This window comes from Ursus maritimus, unplaced genomic scaffold (assembly GCF_017311325.1).
Source record: "Ursus maritimus isolate PB19 unplaced genomic scaffold, ASM1731132v1 scaffold_13, whole genome shotgun sequence".
NCBI lineage: Eukaryota > Metazoa > Chordata > Mammalia > Carnivora > Ursidae > Ursus > Ursus maritimus.
This window is the reverse complement of record NW_024423675.1, coordinates 58,754,596-58,779,123: the sequence shown is the minus strand read 5'-3', so window position 1 is coordinate 58,779,123 and position 24,528 is coordinate 58,754,596.

Sequence of the window (24,528 nt, the reverse complement as noted above, 5' to 3'; positions counted from 1 at the left end):
TGCACACAGAGAGATCGTAAGAAATGCAAGCAGCGGGATTTCAAATGAACTGATAAAATGATCCAAATTCAAAAGAAAGCGTCCTAGCAATTTAGCCACTCTCTCTGCACGCTGTGTGTATGTTTATATACCTATATTTATATATATATACATTTTTATTTATATGTATGATTATGATGTCTATTTTTACATTTTTTCCTAACACACTTAATTGGGAAGACTCAGTTTCCTTATTTCTTTCTTTTAAGATTTTATTTATTTATTCTAGAGAAAGAGAGCAGGGGGTGGAGCAGAGGGAGAGGGACAAGCAGACTCAGCGCTGAACGCAGAGCTCCATCTCCCAACGCGGAGATCATCTCCTGAGCTGAAACCAAGAGAAAGACGCTTAACCAACTGAGCCACCCAGGTGTCCCCATCAGTTTCCTTATTTCTAAGACTTTCTGCATGTCAAAGCCTCAGGTGGACCACATATCTGAAAGAGAGTTGGAGTATTTATCTTTGTATCACACCCATAGCAGTGTAGACGATCCCCTAGACATTTCACCCTCTGGAGTTGTAACTGACTACCCACCACAGGGTGCAGCTGTGTGCTGGACACCTAGTAGAGTGCAGAGGAAATTTAAAAAAAAAAAGAGCTCCCAGCTCCACTCTGTGCTGGAATGATACAAAATGTTTTACTTGGTATGTATCCAATTGGTGGAAGTTCAACAAGAGCAAGAACCTTGTCTTGTAATCAACGTTGTATTCCTCCTACTTAGGGCTAAGCTTGGCAAACAGAACAGGCTCCGGTAAATATTTGTTGAACGAACAAACGAATGAATGAACCCATATAGCAAATTTGTGAATGTATCATTACCCTGGCTTACTAATGGGGAGGCTCAGACTCAGAGATTGAACCATTTCTACATGATCCCCCATCAAATATACTGTAACCCCGTAGTCAAGACTAATTAGTTCTGACTCCAGAGATCAGCTTCTTTCCACATAAACATTGTTTCTAAAAGGCAGAATGCCCAAGCCAGCCTTCAAAGGGCTTACCACCAAAGAGGGAGGCAACACTCCGAGTGGAAAAGACAAAAAACAAACAGCCCAAGGTAGAATATGATTAAGAGAAAAGAGAATGGGCACAGTTGGGGCTTGTGCATACAATTTCCTGAGCCCACCTCCACATGCCAAGCCCTAGCACCCTACGTCTGGCAGCAGCCACTCACCCGTTCCCATCCACAGCCACAACACCAAGGGGAGGAGAGGTCACTATTAACACACTTGGTTTTGTCTAACTATTGTTTTCCACACCCAAATAACCTAAGAGTTAGAATGTAAACAAACAAAAAATTTAAATCTATGATACCAGTTTACAAAAAAAAAAAAAAAATCTGATTCTGCTCTTGTAAGTTTCTATCAGATGAACTGGGAAAACCCAGAACAGTTCTCTTGTCATTTTCTGCTCTTCTCACACCAGCTCACTGTGGGAATATGTATCATTTATAAAAGGTCAGCCCCACCTCTGATATGGGTTAAAGGTACTGTTAACAGGAGGCGGGATGAGGGAGAGCTCAAGCACATAAAATCTTGAGGTCAGCTGTTGCAGCCAGATGCCAGTGAAAATGTGCAAAATAATCACAGTCCTGGGGCTTAGACGATCTGATGCAACAAGAGGGAGATCAGGCTATCACCCCCTTCTCATTAAGTGAGACAACCAGAAATTAGTGGCCCCCCCATACAATGCAGGATAAAAGGCACAACAAGGCCTATGAAGTATTCTTGACAAATGTTTAACCTCAATCTAAGCAGGACTTTAAGTACTAGAGATAGAGGAATAGGTTAAATGATACCACAAGGAAACAATTAGATAAACACAGAAGAAGGACATTATAAAGGACAACAGTCCTGGCCCCTTCAACAAGCCAATGTCAGGGTTTAGGGAAAAAAAGGAAAAACAAGACAATGCTGGACTGTAAAATGGAAGGGAGGACTTTTCTAGATCAAAAGATATTTGAGAGACATAATAAAAGTGATGATTTGATTCGGTTTAAAGAAATGAGCTATAAAAGACATTTATGGGGCAGAATTGGGGGAAATTTGAGTATAGACTCAGTACTAGATGATATTGGGAAATTACTGTTAGTTTTATCAAGGATGCTGTTATGGTTATGTGTTTAAAAAAATGTCCTGATTTTTGGAAGTGCATATTGAAATATTTAGGAGTGTATTATCATGATATTTGTGACTTAGTTTAAGTACTTACACCCCCCCCCAAAAAAAGGCACAGATGCAGAAAAATATGAATAATTAATCAGTGCAGATGATGGGGTTACGGAGAGTTCTTACTCACACTCTCCAGTTTTCTGTATGTACATTTTCATAATCCGAAAATTTTAAATGATGATATAATGTCTGTGACTCGTTTAACAAAATTCCTGGCATGCACAACAAATGCTTATTAATATTAGCTTTTATCATGATTATTGTTTTTATTATTTCCAGGCTACCACTGCCGCTACTGATGCCTGCTGGTATTACCACAAGAGCAGCCAGAGCACTGGTTCCATGTGGGTTGCTGTCTCCAGTCCCTGCCTGAGCTGTTACACCCAGCTGGGGCCTCTCCATAACCAAGGGGTTTGTTTCTGCTTTTGTTTTTGTTTTTTTTAAGTTTTTGGTCACTCTTAATGCAACCTCTTTCCTCGGACCTGGACCAGAGAAGAGTCTACACAGCAGGCATTGTGCGTGGCTCAGAAACACAGCTCTGGATATATTGATGAGCAAGCAGGACTGTAGTGGGGAGAGGGACGGAGGAGGGAAGGCTCCTGATCCTGGCTTCATCTGCCCCGTGAAGGGACAACAGTGAGAGGACACTCTTGGATATGGTCTACTCCTCACTCACTCTTCTCTGAGGGAGGAGTGCTTTATCTTATGGGCAAATTTGGGAGCAAGCCCTAGGCATGGACAGCTCAGCCCCTTCTATACAGGACATGTGAGCTGGTATGCTTTCCACATGCCAAAGCCATGTGCTCTAGTATCTCAATCAAACTGGCCTTTTTTCCTTCATCTCTTCGTTCCATTATCTCCTTTGGTTTCGAACTTGGATGGAAGAGAAAGAGGATATTATGTGTCTGCCTCCTTGAACCCCAACATCCTGGACTAAACATGTGAGCCTCTAATTTTTCTATTGAGATAAGTTCTTGCCTGGGTCTTTCACATAACGAGATCCATGTCCTGCCCCAGAGTCATAGAGAAATGCCCAGAAATTCCTAAATTTAGGATAACACAGTTGTTTGGGGATATCCATTCTATGCATTTCAATAAGCTCAATAGACTAGATATTACTAGATATCAAACTTAACTTGGCAAAATGTTCGAGTCTTATATTTAAGAAATTTTTAAGTTGGAAAACATTCTGACTGAAGTTAAGTGAAATATGAAATTGCCACCAGCTCTCCCAGCTATTCTAATTTTTCAAATTAAAAGGAGAAAGAGAACAAAGCTCCATATGTTACAAGTGTGAAATTAGCAGGTCCTTTACTAATTAATTTTTTCTGTGGTTTGGGCAAATGCTAAAGTCAATCTTGGAGCTGAAATGTCAATGGCATACTGGAAGTCCTCCCAGTCACCATCTTGACCTCTTCCTTGACTCATAATTTCAACCATCAGGAGATGAGTTTCCTAGGAGGATACATCACTCAATTCACAAGGCACAGGAACTGATACAGTGGATATTGATGAGAGCGCAAAACATCTGCACATAAGCCAAATAAAAACAAGTATTTTTTAGTATTTTCAATTGTAGTAAAATGTGTGTAATAATAACATTTACCATCTTAAACTCATTTTAAGGGCACAGCTCAGTGGCATTAAGGACAGTGACATTATCGTGTGACCATCACCACCATCCAATTCCAGAACTCTTTCATCTTGCGAAACTGAAACTCAGTACCGACGAAAGAATAATCAACCCCCCTTTCTCCTCACCCCGAGCACCTGGCAGCCACCACATCACATTCTCTCCTTATGAATTTGATTTATCCTCGGTACCCCCTCCAAGTGGAATTGTACAGTCTTTGTCTTTTTGCGGTTAAAGACAATGATTTTTAAGTGGCTTCTTTCATATCCTCTGCCTGTCACTTAATGCGGGCCTTACCATGGGTCTATCTTACATTCAGAAGACTATATTGTTCCACTTGACTTTTGAATCTAGCAGTCACCATGTCACACAAGTCATCTGTGCCATAGTCTGTTGGCTTTGTTCAAAGTTAGATTCATAAGGTCAAAACACTTGCAAATTGGCCTGGTGCAGAGAGTTCCCTCTGTACCAATCTCTGGGAGTCTCCCACATGTCGTATCAGCCTGGGCCATGGGCAGCAGATGCCAGAAAGAGGGGCCAAAGCCGGACCCAGAGCCAAAATTAGCTGTCAGGAAAATAGAGGCAAGGTCAACAAAAAAAGATAAATGTCATCACAGACAAAGAAGTCAAAACTACAGCAAGCTCCACTGTGCACTTTCAACAGTGTCCCTGGAGTACAGCAACCTGCCACAAGGGGCAGCTGCTGACCTCTACCAGCAACATGTGTCCGGTGTATGAGACGTATTAGGAAAATACTTCATGTTCTCTATTTTTATCACTTAATATTAATAAACTATTTAAATCATATTTCCTACCTCAGTCATCTCATCTCTACCTACAGAGATACCAAATCCAAAATCCGAATGGAGTCTTGCTTAAGTGTTATATTATTTCTTCTACATAGCATCTTACTCTGTTATTTAAAAACCCATCACCAGTCTATCCCAGTCCCCCACCCCCTCCCCTCTGAAGCCCTCAGTTTGTTTCTCAGAGTCCATAGTCTCTCATGCTTCACTCCCCCTTCTGATTACCCCTTTCTTTATCCCTTTCTTCCCCTACCGATCTTCCTAGTTCTTATGTTCCATAGATGAGAGAAATCATATAATTGTCTTTCTCTGCTTGACTTATTTCACTTAGCATAATATAATAAAAAAACATTAAAAAAAAAAAAACCAACAACAGCAAAACCTTGGTCTGAGGACCCAGAGGAAAGAGAAATCTTTTGCCTTGGATAGTCATTACTCTTTTGAAAAGTAACTTTGGGAAAAAGAAGTCAACACTAGTTGGAACTTTGAACCTGAAACAGCATGCATTGAATACCATGAAACCACCAGTAGAAATAGTATTCAAGAACAATAATGTATTTCTCAAACTGAAACTACTGTATGTAAAACTCTTCACTTAATTCTGGAACCTGGCACTTTTTCCTATTTGGGAAGAGTCTGACTTTCTATGCCTTAGATTCTTCATATACGTAGTCAAGCCAGTATTTTTCAAAGTTCTTTGAGGTCCTGACATACTCATTTCCATCATCACTGAAAAAAAACTTACATCAAAGGGTTGAACAGTGAAGACTTAAGACTTCATATGAAAGTGTCATGGTTCTGGAAATCACGTCTCCATGTGCCAATTACCAGATCACGTGGGTCTATCTTTGTTCCCAGCATGCAATCCACAACAGAGCCTCAGAATGCTGAAGATAGAGTCTGGGAGGTCAACTATATCAAATTCTTTGTTTGTCCGTTGAGGAAACTGAGGTCCAGACTGGTTTGATTCAATTAAGGTTTGTATAACTAGAAGCAAAATTCAAATCTTCTGAACTTATTTCTATGCTATTTTCCTCACACGAAATAAAAATATCTAAAGAGTGAGAAAAGAAATTGATCTCTATTTGGAATCCAACCCTTAGGGGATCTCCAGAGTCATCTTGCCTGACTGAACTTCTCTAAGATGAGGGATGGTTGAACAGAGAGAGGCTAGGTTCATGGCGGATTTGATAACTGGCTTATAAATAAGTGGTATTGGCCGATGATCCACGTACTGAACAGCCTGTCCTAACACTTCTAGTGACCTTTGTAAAACAGGCTGCTAAACGGGGGGAGGATAAATGGTTAACAGTCATAGGGACTGAATTTGAATCACGTCTGGGTTAAATTTAAGTTAGAAGGCAAGCAGCTTCAGTTCAAGCTCCCAAAGCATTGGCAGTTCGATGAAGAAATTTGAAGATAAGCAGATTTCCAGTATCTGAAACTGTAGACAAAATAATGGTAGAGGGAAAGATACATAGATTCACCAAGAGCCAGGATATCTTTTGGGTTTTCTTCGTTTTTTTTAAAAGATTTTTATTTATTTATTTGACAGAGATAGAGACAGCCAGCGAAAGAGAGAACACAAGCAGGGGGAGTGGGAGAGGAAGAAGCAGGCTCATAGCGGAGGAGCCTGATGTGGGGCTCGATCCCATAACACCGGGATCACGCCCTGAGCCGAAGGCAGACGCTCAACCGCTGTGCCACCCAGGCGCCCCTAGGATATCTTTTGGATCAGAAGGGTCTATGCAGAAAAAAACTCTCTGAGGTAAAATAATTAAGGATGTCTTTCAAGTTGCAGAAAATTTAAAATTAAGAAATGGGAAGGAAAAGGGATGAATACGTAATATCTGGGTTATCCAAGCTTCAAGTAAAGCAATCAGGGAGAAAGTGGAGAACATACCTGAGAAAAATAAAAAGAATAAAATAAGGATGCCCTAACTAAGAACTAATGAGTGCGAGAAGTGGCAAAAGACCAATCCAGTATGCAAAACTGCTTCAAACATTAAAGACTCACCAGACCAAATGGCCAGATGGGAGTACTTAGCAACAAATGAGGACTATGATATAATTAGCATGGAAGGAACCAGATAGCCTCTTGCTGCCAAACAAAAACTCTGTATAGGAAGGATATGGTGTAGGCACATAGGAGGGGATGTAGCTTTGTATTTTAGGACGTCTTAAAGCAAGTTGTAGAACTTTATGGGAAAAGGAAATAAAATAGAATCACTGGGGGTAGAAACGCCGTACTTAAATATCTAGATCAGGGATTGGCAGAGTACAGCCTACAGGCCAAGTCCAGCCCACAGCCTATTTCTATATAGCCTGCAAGCCACGTGAAGTTTAAGAAGAAAAGGTACTATTTTGAAAGACATCATCTTAAAAATAACTCTGCCCAAGGAGAAAAATATAAGGAGCGTCATACGTCGCAGAAAAGATGCAAATTAAAAAAATGTTAAAGCTAAAAGAGAATTGGGGGGACATTTCTGAGGAACCAACCCCAGTATTGAAATCTTTGTTAGAAACATGGGAGGCAGAAAGACAGCAAGAGAATCAATGAGACCAATTGATTGATGATCACAATATAAAAAGACCATGCCGGTCTGAAAAGGAGATAACAGAATGAATCAGTTTATAAAGGAAGGCATTAGTGACATTCCCACTCCTAAATTAACTTTTGAAGCATATCGGTCACAGATACAAAATCAAATAGCAATAAATAAACTAGATGTTCTTGGCTGAATCAATAATGCATTTTGTCACAATTTTCTTTCCCAAACTTGAGTAATCACTGGAAATAAATGGGCTCTACCCAAGAGCTTAGAAGAAACTCAAGGGTGAAATTTTGGATCCATTGAAACTTGTGTAGACAGATCAATTTAATGGAGCACTGTCAGAGTGCTAATGTGACAGGCATTCATGAATAAGGACCGGAGGATATAATTCCCTGTGTGTTTAAGAGTAAGATAATCTACAGTAAGAAAGGCAAGGTAGCTTCGGAAAGGGAGATTATACCCCCTTCATATTTTTCAGGAAGTATGTGGGAAAGACAAAACAATAGATGTCCTCTATTCAAATACTTAGTAAGACTGGGGTAAGATTCCATGAAAAACTATGCATATTTAATAACATTTCTTATTACAAAAGCAATATATATTCTTTGTAGAAAATGTGGAAAATACAGAGAACCAAAATGAATAAAATTAAAATCATCTATAATCCAGCTAACCAGAGATGTCCACTGTTAATATTTTGCCATATATTATTTGGGACCAAACATGGAATTTAATTAACTATTTTATCTTCGAAGAGCACTGATACTGGCTCCAAAAAGAGGAGAGAAGAGCGAGGATAAATATTTTTAAAATTGTTCCAACTCACAAATGGATGCTAAGATGCAACAAGAGACTGTTTACAATAAAATCCTCAGGTTTGCACATGACACTAAGTTCTTTTTAATAATGAAATATTATGCCATTTATGTAGAGGAAACTGTGAAAATTTCACCAGACTGCATATGGGAGCAGAAAACTGGCAGATGAAACTCCTTACAGGCAAGTGCAAGAGAATACATTCAGGAAACTGTAAGGCCAATTACCATGGAAAAGGATGGATTCCAAAGTTTCAGTCACCATCTAGAACATGGAGCATGCCATCGTTACACACAGTACCTTAAAGACAATGTACTGATCTGACTAAAGGATTAAAAATGATGCAGAAACCAGTGTTCTACTCTCTAAAATAATTGTATATCCACAGTTAGAATGTTCTGTGCATTAAGTGGGGCAGAATAATTCAAAGAAGTGATCAGAGGTCAGAGAAGTGAAGATACTCACCTGTGAGAAACAGTGTTAGTAACTGGCATTCTGAGGTCTCCAAAATCTGTGATAGCTGAAATCTAAATGAGATAAAATCTATAAATTAGCAATATTTCAAGATTAGATGGTCCTCCTTGACCTGGGGTTCATGGACTTTAGATGGTCTATAAATTCCTTATAATAGCACGTGCATCTACATGTATGTACGCATATATGTGTGTATATATTTACATATCTTTGTGCATAAATATATATGAGTTAAAATCTATATAATCAAAATATATAGGTATTTCTTCTGTTGAGTGGGTACATAGTTATCAACAGATTCTTTTTTTTTTTTAAAGATTTTATTTATTCATTTGAGAGAGAGAGACAGCCAGCGAGAGAGGGAACACAAGCAGGGGGAGTGGGAGAGGAAGAAGCAGGCTCATAGTGGAGGAGCCTGATGTGGGGCTCGATCCCAGAACGCTGGGATCATGCCCTGAGCTGAAGGCAGACGCTTAACGACTGCGCCACCCAGGCGTCCCTATCAATAGATTCTTAACAGGGTTTATGATTCAAAATCTCAAGAACTCATGGTCTAGACAGTAAGGACGTAGATTTGGTCACTAACTCCTGGGAGCGGATCTTGAGGCTTGAACGAGAAAGGCTGAGAACAAATTAAGTTGTCTTTTCCCTCAGGAAAAACAAACATGTGGAACTCATTTCCCTGAGAAATGCTGTAGAACAAGAAGACCCCGAGTTTGTGAGAATGTTTGAGGGAGATGTTCGAAGTTGGTCTCTAAGCCTCTAATACTGGGGCTCCATGAGAGCAAAGACTGAGGTCTGTTTTCTTGACTGTTCTATCCCTGGTGTTTAGAACAGTGCCTGGCACATAGTTGGCACTCGATAATACTTGCTGCTCACCCAGCAGTTAGACTGATCTTGGCAGTGCTATCAAAGGCAGTGGCTGCGTGAATGCGGGGTCTGTCCCTAGCGCCCTCTCCGATGTTTACAGGGTAAGGCTGCTTCTCTCCTTCTCCTCTTCCCACAACCGCATCTCATTTTCTTGCTCAAGGATCTGTCGCTGTGAGAGCCCCTGGAGGAGAACATGGCACCATGTCAGCAAAGAACTAGGCTAATTTGGCCTTGGAAGAACACAGAAGAAAAACGAGAAATGAGATATCAAAGCAATAAAAGTTTATAAGAGTTTGTGAACATAAAACATGTATAACTGTTAAATGGAACACTGTCAAGCAGATTAATTAGTTAACATTTGGAAAGTGCATTGAAGATGAAAATTGCCAAATAAGGGGTTTGCACATTAAACCAATTTCTCACTGTTATAACTGGATGGCATAAGAAACCAGTCCACTAATAGCTAAGAAAAATATTCTGCCCAGTTTGGCTGTGGTCGGTCTTTGGCCTTTGGGAGACTGAGCCCGGCATAGCCTTTCTCTGGGACTTTGAAGAACACGTGTTTCCCAAGTATCTGTGGGGTTACAGCTGTGGAGTCCAGTCCCCTGTGGTTCTCTGCTTTTGTCAGCCACTCCTGTGACTCTCTGTAGCCCCACTGCTAGGGCCTCTTAGGGCCAACTGAAGACTTTATAAATAACCATGTTAGATGCTTCCAACTTGAATTTAGATTTCAGTAGAAGAGGATTTTAGTCACTATTTCCTGGTTAGATAGTATTTCATTCTTGAACAATATTGAAATATTGAGCTATCCAGACATTCTTGAAACCCAACATGGCAAGGCCAGAGCTCAGTACCAAGGGCTGTTTCTGGCTTGGATAGTCAGAACAGGTACTGTCCCTGGAAGCACGAGTCAATGGAGGAAGAATCTTGATTCAGAAATCATCTGGGCTGGGTAGCCAATAGCACATAAGCCAGATTTTTTTTAGCATCTGTTCAATTGTCTTTGGGGGGAAAAAACACCTGCCTGTTTGATGTAGTTTTACCTGTCCATCTATATAACATCTTTATTTTGACCATTTGTTTCTATTTATTTAAAGTTTTAAGATCCCCCCTACGTCCAAAATGAACGAGGCAGCTTATAGATTAAAAGGAAGTGAAAAAAACTAAAGCATCTAGGGATAAAATAGGACAGATGATGCCTTCCTACGCTGGAATTCGTAAGACAAGGTACACGCAAGTAGAAAAAGTATTGGAACCGATGTTTAAAAATCCTGGGCTCTAGCCATAACTCTGTCTCTACTGAACTGTGTGGTCTTGTGCAATCTTTATTCCATTGGCAAAACAAAGTCTCGGAAATTTTTCAACTTGATTTTTTTTTAAGTGTTTAAAAAATAGTATTGTGCCATTCATATGTCAGGCCAAACAGAGTGGGTGAGGTAGAGGGAACTGTTCAGAGGCTGAAGTATAACCCAGGCACAGAGGGAGTAACAGTAGAAATGGAAAGAAAAGGAAGGGAAAAAAAAATGCTTTTTTAAAGGGTAACCTGACAGAACTTGGAAGTTGACCAGATACAAAAATGAGCAAGATGACACAAAGATGACCTTGAGTCTTCGTCACTGGAAGCATGACATCACTGTGAATAGAAAAAGGAAAAAATGTTTCTAGAAGAGGGGGTGAGGCCAGGACCGAGGAGGGCAGACTCAGCATGGAGTCTGCAATGACTGGAAACCATCCAAGTGAAGTATCACGTGGTCTTGTCTGGCAGGAGCTGAACCTATGCTGGAGATCAAAGCTCTGAAGGCATTAGCATTTCAGTGAAGGAGGAGATGAGGACATGCGTGAGGGGTGAGGGGGAGTGGAGGGCTGAGGGCTGAGTTAGCCAGGCCCAGACAGCCAAAAATAGGCTCTGAGACCAGGTTGCTCAGGACAAAACATTTGACTCTGTCATTAGCTAATGTTTGCTCTCCTCAGTTGTGCCTAATCCCATTCAAGAGTTCCCAAAAGGAGACCGGCTGGCGAGGACGAGCAGAGAGACAAGGAGCTAGAAGCTGAGTTTCTGGCAGGTCTACAGTGGCAACAATGCATCTTTTTAACATTCATTCTCCTTTTATTGGACGGACCCATTTAGTTGTATGTCCTCTTCTGAATGCATACTGACTCCAGACAACCCGGGATTTCCCGAACTATTTAGGTAAACTCCGTGCGTCACATAACTGTGTTTTATTATCATTTCCCCAAACCTGCCCTGTCCATTCCAAGCCTCCGTGCTTCTGAGGGTCATCTTTTGTGCAGTAGTCACTGTCAACCTTCTCCAGAAAACTTGGGCAAGTTAGTCATGAGTTTAAGGTCTCTTTCTCGGGCACCTGGGTGGCTCAGTCAGTTAAGCATCTGTCTTCAGGTCAGGTCATGATCCCAGGGTCCCGGGATCAAACCCCACATCAGGCTCCCTGCTCAGCGAGGAGTCCGCGTGCGCGTTCTCTCTCAAATAAATAAATACAATCTTACCAAAAAAAAAAAATGTCTCTTTCCTACCATTTACCAAGGGCAATTGCCCAGATCCCATATTCAACTGCATGAATCGCCATGATTCCTTCTCCTATATAATAATACTCAACTTTGTGAATCCTCAGAGACAGAGAGTCCCAGAGTTTTCCATTGTATGATATTTGGCCACATAATAAATTACAGACTGAAGTAGTAAATTACCAAAATACTCATCATTAAAAAAAATGTCCTTCCCCTCCTAATTTCATCATTAAAAATACTGTATTTGGTGAAATAGAGGGAAATCTGACCTGTTAGAATAATTAGCTTCTATGAAATAAAAATTGGATATCTTTTCAGTACAACACACACATATTATATATTATATTATATATTACTTACAATTATGTGAACCTATATATTATATATAATTACTGTTATCATTATATTATTAATATATTATGGTGGAGTATTTATCATCATAATATGTGTTATAATATGTATGTCTTAGTGTCTGGAAAACTTGATGTCACTCAGATCTATAACATTTTTAAATAACAGTTATAGATGACATTATCAATGTAGTTTATGCTAACATTTGTTAAATCAAGGTTCCTAATGATATTCATCTATGACACAAATACAACAATAATAAGGCCAAATGCAGGAAGAAAGGAGGTGTATAATACAAAGGAAATAGGCACCTAAGGGTAGAAATTGGCCATGACTTTGGCTTTCTGGGAAAACTGCAGATAACCCTGGCGGTCTATGAATAAGATTCTTCCAATCCCTCTCCTCCACGGCTCTCAGCCGTTCCTGAAATAATGTCAGTCTCAGATTGAAGCAAGTGAAGTGCCTAGGGACAGCTTGGAATACAGACCAGCCACAGAGAAACGGTCTTCCCTCTGCAAAATCAGATGTATCCGTCTAATGGCAGAAGAGAATGGTATAGAACCTTGCTGGTGAGATAAGAGTACAAGAGAAAACGTGTGTGTGTTTGAGACAAAAAAAGAACAAAGTTTTAGAGGTTTCCAATAGGAGATGTTAACCTTAGAAAGAATGAGATCCCTGTATTCCCTACTGCAAAGAATTATTGTACCATCTCTGCCCTGATAGCTCATCAAATATTTATTTTGAATGTTAGCAGAAAGTTGTGATGGCATATAGGACAATTGCTAGAATTAGAACCAGAGCGTTATGTCGTCACTACGCTACTTCCTAGCTGTGGAGTGTTACAAGTTTGGTGCCTGTTCCAAATGCACCTTGTGGGTGGCTTCATTGCCAGAGACACAGGGGGAGAATCTCACCGGGCCAGTTCCTACCCTCAGCCTGGCTGCATCTGCCATGAAATGACATTGTAGAACTATGTCCCCGAGAATGACTGCCTGAGCTGTCCCACCCCAGACCCCCAGGGCATCAGACTCACAGTCTTGGAAGCTCTATGCACAGCGGTTCTTCGGGAATCATTATTTAGGTCAAAGGGCTTTGGACAATAACAATGGGAACAGTGACCAAAGGAGTCTTAGGTTTAGTCAGTTTACTTCATTCCACGGACTCGGCCCTTCTCTTGCCTTTTATATCATCCTGGTCCTCTCTCACCGGTCCCTTCCCCTTTCAATGGTCATCGTAGTAAAGCCAAGACATGTCCATATCCCTTATGTGATAAAGAAGTTGTTAGATTCTCTGCTCTTAAAGTATAGTAACTAAAATAATTTACAAATCTTTCTCTGTCAACATAGCAAAACACAAATTAAATTCCTTGGTTTATTTAATGTGGCAGTAAATTTTATTTTTTTCCCTCTGGGGGAAGCTTGATAGGAATTTGAATTTGAAGCAGTTGTTAAGTGTGAGTAGTCCACAGTTGTTACCACAATGAGTTCCTGAAAACCTTCATCAGAAAATACCACCGTAAAACAGATCGTACTTTCCCATAGAAATCAGGTTGTAATTAGGGGGTAGGTTCTTGATCAAGGACTCAAGTCCAGGAAATCACAGATATGACCAAAAATATGTCATAAAGGAAAAGATGCAATTATAAAATTTGATAGTCATTTGAAATAGTAAAATTAGGCCCCAGGTCTTCTAAAATGAGCAAAAATCGAACACGCACAATGATTATGAAAAGGCCTTAACATACCAGTAAGAATATTGATTGCATAAAAATACAACTCTACCTCGTTATGAATTTGCCTAAAATTAATATGTTATCTGCAATAAATATCGAACTTGAGTTCACAATACCATTATTAGCCATCCTTAGTTTTAGGAGAACTTTCTAGAGAGGTTTTGGATGGGTTGAGCCTTCTTACAAAGCCAGCTGGTGAGCAGGGACCGGGACAGAAAACAAGGGTCAGCCCCCGAAGGAGTTCTATTGTACACTTTTATTATCACTTAGCTAAATGAACTGAGAACATGCTAATTAGATTTGGAGGGGATGCTCCACAATTTTAAGATCTTCGTTGAAATGAATAAGGATCACAAGTTGGAGAACGGAGACAGACGTAAGAGACTGAAATTGAACGGGGTTCATGAGAGACTGTCATCGTCTAAGAGGAAAGAGGAATAAGCTGCCTATCATTACTATCAAGAAAGTATTTCCTGAAGACTCGCCAACCTAGGGGAAATACAGCAATGGTGTAAGAGGTTTAAAAGTAGAAAAAGAGCTGATCGTCATAGAAGATTTAATACCCTATGTTAAAAGCAAAAAAAGAGAGACAAATAGTTATAGAACAGGTACCTTTTGTAAGTATAACAGACATGAAATAGTCAATAAAGGCAGAAATTGTGGGGTTTACAGGGTTCCCCAGCCCTTGTGTCGACTCCAGCAGAGCACACAGCACTGTGCTGCCGCCCAGGAGTCACTCTGCTGAGTGGCATGGCTGTCTTCCTGCCTGGTGTGTGTCCCTGTGTCTTTCCCTTTCTACCTATCCGACGCATTATAGGCACTCAGTAATGGTTTGTTGAATGAAAAAGCAAATCAATGTTCTATTTTGCAGTGAGAAACACTTGGGTAAAAGTCAAAATTCCCGAGTTTTAACCTTCCCTCGGCCACTTCCGGTATCTGGATCTGGAGTAAGTTCTGATGAGGTGTCTCTTACCTTTTGAACACAAAGGATCACATTTATTACTTCTCCCCCACATTGGAATCATGCTGGGAAAATTTTGGACCGCCAAATCCCCTTTATCACGTGATTTTTTTTTTTTTTTAGTTTTTTCCTTGAGACAACCAGGGTTAGTATACTAAGTTGATATGATTATTGCCAAGAGCTGAAAAATCACATTTTTATAGTCTATACAATTCATCACTGCTAAATATTCCCCTTTTAAAACCGAAAATAGATCATTGCTACCCTGGCATTACTACTGTCAGAGTCCAGCCCCCAAGTTGAAAGCAAATCTTGATCCTATCTATGGGTCTTTCTCATTCCAACAATCTTGAAATCCATGTAATTCTGGGTTATGCCCTAGAGAAGAAAAGGCTGGTACTTGGTAAGAGTCTACATCCAAATATATGTGATTATGGATAATTATTTCGAAATACAGGAAAAGTGAAAACAGGAAAAGAAAATATGAAAGGAATTATTGATTTAAAATGAAGCAAGAGGAATATACATTTGCTATTTAAAACATCCTCACAACCAGCATTTCCTCGCACCGCACAGAATTAGCGCAACGCTGGTGAGTCCCATGGTCCTCTCTCACCGGCCAGATTCGGGAATCCATTTCAGAGCATGTGAGACCTAGCACAACGCCTCCCCAAACAAATGATGTGCAGATGGAGAACTATGGTATTTATTAACCATGCTCTCAGAGAATGGGGAGCAAGGAATGTACGGGAAGGAAGAGAAGCAGAGCAAGAAACATTGCCTTGCCGGGAGACAGAGGAGAGCGAATACTGAGATGCCCAGTTGGCTTCGAGAGCAGGAAGCCTGATCCAGCACATGGTCTATACCGTTGGCAGGCCCCACGTGGCTGCTGCAGGACTCGGGAGACACCCTCATCCTCGCTCTGCCTCAGCTACCCTGTGCCTGCAGGGTATATGGAGGTCATCTTGCCTCATTCAACCTGCTGGGGGTAAAATCATGTTGAGGTACTTTGGCAAGCTGATAAAGTTATGAAACTATAGAGTCCTTTTGAGTGTTTTTAAGAAAAGGATAACCAAAGGGGTGGAGGGGATGGGGAAATAGGTGATGGAGATTAAGGAACACACTTGATGTGATGAGCAACGGGGGGTGTATGAAATTGTGGAGGCGCTGTATCGTACACCTGAAACTAACATAACTCCCTGTCTGTTAGCTAACTGGAATTAAAATAAAAGCTCAGAAGAAAGAGATCAAAACCTAAAACCTAAGAATAACAAGGATGCTACATTTAAAAAAAAGCAAACTGAAAAAGGACATGCCTCATCTCCTATTGGGCCATAAAAAGAATCAAGGGTCAAATAAATGTAAGAACAACATGGAAAAAACAAGTCTTCTGCTTTGCATAAAACATGCACACCTTCTCTTCTACTTTGTGTATTTCCATTAGTGTCTTATTGGTTTACTCCCTTTCTTAATGCTTTTCATATGGGGTATTCATCTGTCAGGTGTTACAAACAATAAACACATCCGTTTTTCTGTCAAATTGTGCATCTGGGCTGAGAGAGCACTCGTAGAGGCTGAGGTGTGGGCTCCTGGCTGCCTCTTCAGCCACTGAGGCTCTGATCACCAGGCTGGGGAGGGCAGGTTCTCAAACCCAGTGCTTCCCGTGTTGTGTTAGGAGGCAGGCCCCAAAGGTATGCCCTTTCCTGACAATAGCCTAAAAAAAAAGTTTCCAAATCTTTCTTCCTTTAAAGTATTGAGTAAGAATAAAAGAACTGGGAAAAGGAAGAAGGAAATCACAAAAGAAAAAAAAATGAGGGTATATCGGGAAATTGGAAATGTGAAGGAAGAGAATAAGAAGTGGAGAGAAAAAGATCAGAGAGGAAAAAAGATTTCTTGAGAAGAAGAAAAAAGAGAGAAACTGAGAGCGGATACAGGCCAACTTGAAAAGAAATGATAGAACGTGTAAAAACACTGACTTCACTGAGCACGGGAATAAAAGCAATGCCAAATAAAAGGCAAAAGAAAAAAGCACTAAAATGAAAGAGCTATCAGAAAAAGAAAAATGTCATGTAGAGATAAAAGAGATGAAAAAAAATTGGGGTAAAAAATTCTCCAAGCATTTTTATTTAGTTATCTAAGAAAGAATATGAATTCAAGAGGATAGGGGAGCTAAGAACGACAAACAGTCGTCTAAGAACTTAAATGAACCTAAAGAACAAGGAAGAAAGGTGACAAATGATTTGGGCAAAGGAAAAACTCTTATATAAGAAATTATCAGCATCTCAGTTAGGTTAGAAGCCTTGTTGTAAACATCATCATCAATAAAAAGAGTTTATTGAACTCACTTTGAACCTGGCAAACACAGGTAGCAAGAACAGAGATCCCCTTTAGGGAGGAACCAGGACAAATCAGAAAACAAACTAGCTACCCTGAAGTAAAACCTCCAGAGCATACAGGTGTCTTTTATCCTGCCACCTGACACAATCAAGGCATTCTAAAAATATCTGTGGAATGAATGAATGAATGAATGAATGAACGAACGAATGAACGAATGAATGAAAGAACATATGAAAAAATATATGGAACTTCAGGAGCCTTCTGTATACCTGTGGCCCCTAATGACATAGAAACATTCTCTGTTCTCCAACACGTATTCCCACCTCATGTGGAAATTCCTTTTCTTCCCTTTGTTCTGCCAGCAAAAATGACAAAATCCCTCTGATCCAAGGTCACCCCAGCCCCATTTCCCATAAGCAGGGGAGAAGGGAAATGGTGAGAATTTTCAACTTCTCAAAATATTTATGAAATACCTCATTTTATCCCTGGCAAGCTGGGCAAGGCAACATAATTATAATTAGTTAAAATCAACACTGAGATGTCAAGTAGTCATTTTAATGACCCCAGGAAAGAAGAACAATAGAGGTAAGAATGGCTAAATAGGAAGGCTCCTGACACCTGATTCAGAGAGATTTTGTAACTGCTCTGGATGGTGCCTACAGTGCTTCATTCAGAATGTCTTTAAAAAGTGATATGTTAGCTGCGTTTTAAAATTGGAAAATAGTGTGGCTTGAAGGTATTAGACTAGGGAATTGAATACACACAGGCGCACACACAGAGATACACACACACACACACACACACACACACACAATTACACTACACTTAAAGCGGTCAAAATCAACATTGAGAATTCCAGTGTTTTTCAAATGCTCCCAACCAAGGACTGAAAACTCTTTTCAGTTACCTTGATTGTTTTTATAATAGAATCTCCTTCCTACCCTTCCAAGCCTATTACTAAATTTTAAGGCATTTTTTCCTTTAAGGAGCATCCCTTTTTAAGGCAAGTACTGTGATAAAGCTAAGGAGACACTAGGCAATAATTTAAAATAATTAAATGTATGTCAGTCTCAGGCTTGAAAGTATACAACTACAAAGGATAGTTTCAGGATGGAGTTCATACTACAAAAAGTGATCCTAAGACCTGGGGAATTTTCCATCAGTTTCCCGTGAGCCAGAGAAGCAAGACTAAGAAGTATGGCCAGGCTTCAGAAGAGCAAATCAGAGTTAGACAAATATGTGTTCATGTCAGCCCAGAGATTTTCAAGTGGCATATGAAGTATGGCACACTTAAATAAATGTATTTAAAATCATGACATAGTAAGCCATGTTTCATTTTAAATTGTCAAGAAACCCATTAGATGAACAGCATGGATTTGTCCTTTTAAAAAATATAATATTTAACTGGGAAGTTTATTTTAAATAGTATTTTTTAAAGATTTTTTTATTTATTTGAGAGAGAGAGAGCAAAGCAGAGAGCACGAGTGGGGACGGGGGGCAAAGGGAGAGGGACAAGCAAACTCCCCACTGCACAGGGAGCCTGACACAGGATGTGGCTCGATCCCAGGACCCTGGGATCATGACCCAAGCTGAAGGCAGACTGAGCCACCCAGGTACCCCTTAAATAGTGTATAAAAGAGTCATGCATATTAAGGGAATTATCGAAGGGTGCCATGTATATTATCAAGTTTCTTCTGTATTTGAGAACAACTGGACTTTCTTTCATGTCTGCTTTCTTCAGATCTGAAGTAACCTAGGTGTTCAGAGAGCTATTACTACATTCAACTCTAAAAAATCAAAATGTTAACATCCATTTCTAAAGTGAATACCATTATTTAATTTATGTAAGATGACTCATTATTTTCTTAGCTTGTGCTACTAGAAATGGGTGTTATTATTCTCTTCAATCGAGCAGAATTTAAACTCAGACTCACATATAAATCAGGGTCACAGAAGCAGAAATTAAAATGGTTTACACAAGAAGAGAATAGAATTTTCTTGGAATTAGAAGGAACCTTGGCAATCACTGTAGTCACTTAATTAATACATGTCAACTTGAAATTTTTACCAATAATGAAAAAATTGGATCTTGAAAGTGCCAGTTATATATGAATCCATCCTAATCAGTGACTATTTTCAGTAATTTCTATTTAAATGGTCAAGCATTTTTTTTTTATTTTGCAGTACAAGACAAAGAGGAACTGAGCAATGACATACCCATGCGTCAGAATAAATTTTTGCTGTTGAGTTCATTGCCAGAAGTCACTTTTTAGTGGCCATGGTCTCCTTGGGGAGTCTTTTAATGACACCTAGAAGGGAAAAAGATCAGAAGATGACCATAATAAATGATAGTGCAAATGGAAAGCAGTTAGGCTGAAATGGACCAGAAACATTGATCCACTGACCTACCTGAAGGTAAAACATTCCCTAGAACAAAGTGGACCTCTTCTCATCAACTTTTAAAGAGCTCCTGGTGGCACCATTTAATGCCACATAAAAAGTGTTTGCCCAAGGAACTCTGGTGTACTAGAAAGCCATAAGGGAAGATCTCATTCTCAGAAGAGATATCGGTTACTTTGGATCACCATAGGACCGAGTGAAGAATGCAGCACAACCTCAGAGCTCTCTCCCTGTTGAAATTTACTCATTTGCTCATTCATTCAGCTGATGATACACGTATCAACGGCGACTCCAGTGAATTTGGTGGGCAACACTTATGCCTCCATGAGCATTCTGGTTTTTTTTTAATTGAAACAGAAATAAGTAAGGTAGAACATTCATTCCATACCAGGTACCCAATCTAGTTTTTTGTTTTTTTTGTTTTTTTTTTTACTTTTTTTTTTTTTTTTTTGGCCTAAGTGGCCACGTCTGATTCCTTTTTGGGTGGTGACTGGAACAGACTGACAGATGTGGAAGCATGATTCAAAACTCAACCAGGGCAACTTTTCCAAAAAATAATTGAAGGCTGCATTCAAGCCTTGCATATACATAGACACCTGCTATATTTGCATAGCCCAAGCTTGCAGGAAGCTTTAATCAATCATTTTCTGTGTGGAATTATCCAACCAGAAAACCATTACTTATTTCACCAGGAAAAAAAAAATGTGTTTTTCCTCACTGCGAGATCAGTTGCATCCCGTCTTCCATTCACCTCCCTCCACCAGCAAACAAAGTTTATACCAAAATATATGGGTCAACGTCCTAGCTTATAAACAATCCTGGCTTATGTTTAAATCTCCAAAAAGGCATATTCTGTCACTTCGTTTGCCAATATGCATAAAAATTCTACCTTCTCTCACACACCTCTTCATTTCTATTTATTGAGTGTTCCTTACCATGACAGGTGCTAGGAAACAAGTAAAAAAAAAAAGGAGACAAATATTGATTTAATAATTATAAAAGTATGTAATTACAAATCATGATGGCTATAGAGCATGCTACGTCAAAGGAAAAAACAGGGGAATCTGATGTAGTTGTAGGACTGGGGAGGTGGTGGGTCAAGAAAGAAGCAGTGTGTGAGCTGAGATTTGAATAAATAGGCATTACCCAGCAAAGGTGGGAGACAGGGATGACGGATGAGGGGGAGGAGAAAGTTGCAGGCAAGAAAAAACATCATCTGCAAAGGCCCTGGGGCAGGAGGGAGACTGCTCACTGAAGAACTGAAAGGCTTATGAGAATGGAACAGAAAAAGAATGGACGGATGGAGTGAGATAAGGCTGGAGAGAATGGCCCCAAAGCACCAGACCTCACAAGGAGTTTGTTCTTCAAGAGCAATTCAAGCCATTCAAAGGTTTTCAGATACACCTTGTTAGAAGCTTTTCCTGGGTACAGTGTAGGAGACATACTTCAGTGAAGAGGCCTTCCCATGGACCCGAGTTAGATGGCAGTGGTGCCTGCTATCGAGATATGTGAGAGTTGGAAACAAAGCGTCTGCATCCGGGGACTCTTAGGATGAAAAACCCACAGGACCTGGCTTTGTTAAGCAAACACATGAATGTTATTAGTGAATCAGCCCTCAAAACAATTCTCACTTACTTATTCTTCCCACTTACCATACCAACTGAATTTTAGAAAAATTCTCTATACAAATGGTAATTTTAAAAAAGAGAAAGTATAAAGCTCCATCCAATATTAGTGTTTTACGAAACAAGGCATGTGAGCCCTTACGTCTAATGGGCCTTATTTCGTGTTGTAAATGAACAGTCTTTAATTCAGTTATTTTTTCCCCTTTGAATATTTTTGCAAGAGACTCTTCCAGGTTTCTGATTTATTCTCTACATTTATTAACATGTAAGCGTTAATAGCCTTCAATTTAGAGTCAAGCTAGAGATTTGTATTTCTTAAAGTGTGTTCCCCAGAACGAGCCCTTTCGGAGGTAGTAGATGTTACTTAAAACCATATTTTTTAGTTAAGAAACAATGATAACCAATACTTAGCAAGTTTCCTGACTGAGGGCTTTTCAGAGCCTTTGCTATGCTAATATGTGTTATGAATTTCCAAGGGAGAAGTATGTAGCCCATCCCAACTCAGGTGTCCAAGGGATGCTTTCCACTAAAGCATCTCAGGGGGCTGACATTCCATCAGATCCTTTGGACAGCAGAGCCATGAACATATTGGATTAGGTCCTTAAATAGGATTTTGCATACAACAGGTCTTTATAATCTGTTGAATGAATGGAGATACAGATGACGAGTTGCAAAGTCCAACACTAAGTCTTTTAGATGAGAGCCGGTCATCATTAAAAGGACGGCCACTCAGTACTCAGCTTCCAGCCAACTTGTTGACATGAAATATTCCAATTTTTTTGAGAAGTCAGAAATTTATATTTCAGTATGAAGTTTCATCATTTTCAGTTTTTTTAATAACCACAGGTCAAACAGAACCTAAATTTAGGTTACCAGTTTTCAGCTCAGGGGCATCCTAATACAGATTATTTTCACCACGTTAAAACAAAATTACAGCGAATGGATGGGGCAAATCACTCTAGTGGAGAGAGCCAAGAGCCCTCCTGTGAAATCCATAAAAGCTTTCCTCCGTTTTAAGGAACTCACACTGTCCATTCGAGGGAAATTAACTCCTTCGTAGCCTGGAGGCATCAACAGAACCCTGAAAATAGATATCTTACCAAATAATTCGTCAGACCTTGAAAGAAATAATTATTTCATTAAGATAAGCACATTTTCTCCTTATTTAGAAAGGATCAGGTCATTCAGAAATAAAGAGCAATAGAAAAGCAATCCCACGTGAGCAAATGCATTATTACACCAGAGGCAACACTTAGAGACAGAACACAATCAGACTGGAGTTTAATTACAAAGGGATTGCTTGTTTTGCTAAAGAGAAGAAACGTCATTGCTTAAAAGACAGTCAACTCTCGATCATTTAGGATGTGATCCAGCATCTTATTTGCTGTCCAGCTCCACTTTTTCTCCTTTCTTGCTTAGAATATTTGTCCATTTCAGTATGAAAAGGTACAGGAAAATGTGCATTTAAAACTTTACATTTCTTAAATTGAATCAAAACTACTACTACACACACACACACACACACACACACACACACACACACTCATTCCATAAAGACAGGGTTAGGTATTCTGTGCTCTGGTTTTCTTCTCATTCGTACTATTGCTATAATGAGTGCTTTATCGCTTCTCCTTTACTTAAAATTCTACTTGTATATCTTTTTCTTTGTTTTATCACTTAGAAGTCTAACATGAATAGTGGAGAGAAAAATTATAGTGGTAGCATTTTTCTATTTTATAAAAATCAATCATATTTTTAAATGAAGTGTTAACTTGAAAAAAATGAAAATTTTTTTGCTGCAAAGGGAACCATATATAGATCTAATAACACCTCTCTAATCTGGAGATAACTTGTTTCATGACCTCAACAATCTGAAACATATCTAAGAAAATGGAGTTGAACTAATAAGTCTATGAAAGCCAAAACAGATCAAAACAACAAAAAATAATACCACTACCTCATGTTGCCACGGCAGCTTTCCTTTAAATCATTTTTTCCCTTTTTTCCTTTTTTTAAATCTTATTTTATTTAAATATTTATTTAACTCTTATTTAATTTAATTAAGATATAGTGTATCATTCATTTCAGAGGTAGAATTCAGTGATTCATCAGTTACATATAACACCCTGTGCTCATTACGTCTCGTGCCCTCCTTAAGGCCCATCACCCTATTACCCCATCCCCTCTCTTTACATCCTTTTAAAACACTTTCACAAACATAATCTCATTTAGTCCTCTCAACACCGTTGTAAGAAAGAAAGGGTTGGCAATATTATCCCCATTTTTCAGATGAGAAATGTAAGTTTACCATATAAGATTTCACCCAAATCAGGACAATAATTGGGACCCTATTCATTATAATGCCAGGACAGCAAACGTAAACTGAGATGATCCCAGGCAAACCAGAACATACAGTCAGTCGCTCTTGAAAGATAATGGCTCAAAGCCGTGCCCTTACCTAAGGAAGCCCTTCAGGTCTTCCCTCAGAGATCTTTTGCTCCTTGTAATCCTAGCTGATGTGCTCCCCTGGGAGACAAGATGCTACCTGTAGCTGACAGGTGAGGGCCACAGAGTCAGCCTAAAAGAATAGGATTGAACCTGGCAGTCTCATACAGATGAATTAGGCCAATGATCCAAATCACAATGATTAGGGTATTTCATGAACTTGTGATCAACGTCCCATTCAAACGTCAAATCAGTGCTAAGGATCCATGCAGTGCTCCGAGTTTTCATCAGGCAACGGAAGAGTCTTGGTCTCAGGGCTTTGTCCCCAGTATATCCAGGGAGTACCTGGGCCACAGGGATTGGTCAGGAGGAGTAAGACATGATGGAGGAGAAAAGGACAGCAAAAGGTAAGAAGGTAAGTCTGGGAGAAGAGAGCTTAAATTCAGAGCAGTCCTGAGTTGCATCAGAGGACGGATTAGATAGGAGTCACGGCAGTTAGGACTCTAGACCTAACCCTAGACCAGCAGCAGCTCCTGGGGCATTCACATGGCCTGGAACTGAGGACCCAATAACAGATTTAGACAACAGTACCAAACCCAGGTTGAGGCTTCTCATTTTTGCTAGGCTAGTGGCTACGAAAAGTCTTCATGGGTTGCAGCTAGGTAGGAAGAAGGAAAGAACAGAGAGTCTCACAGGAACCCCAGTTCTGACAAGCTGCATCATCTGATAATCTTGGTTACCGATTGTGGGTGGGGATGCTGCTGGGTGAAGTCACTCACAGCCAGAGAA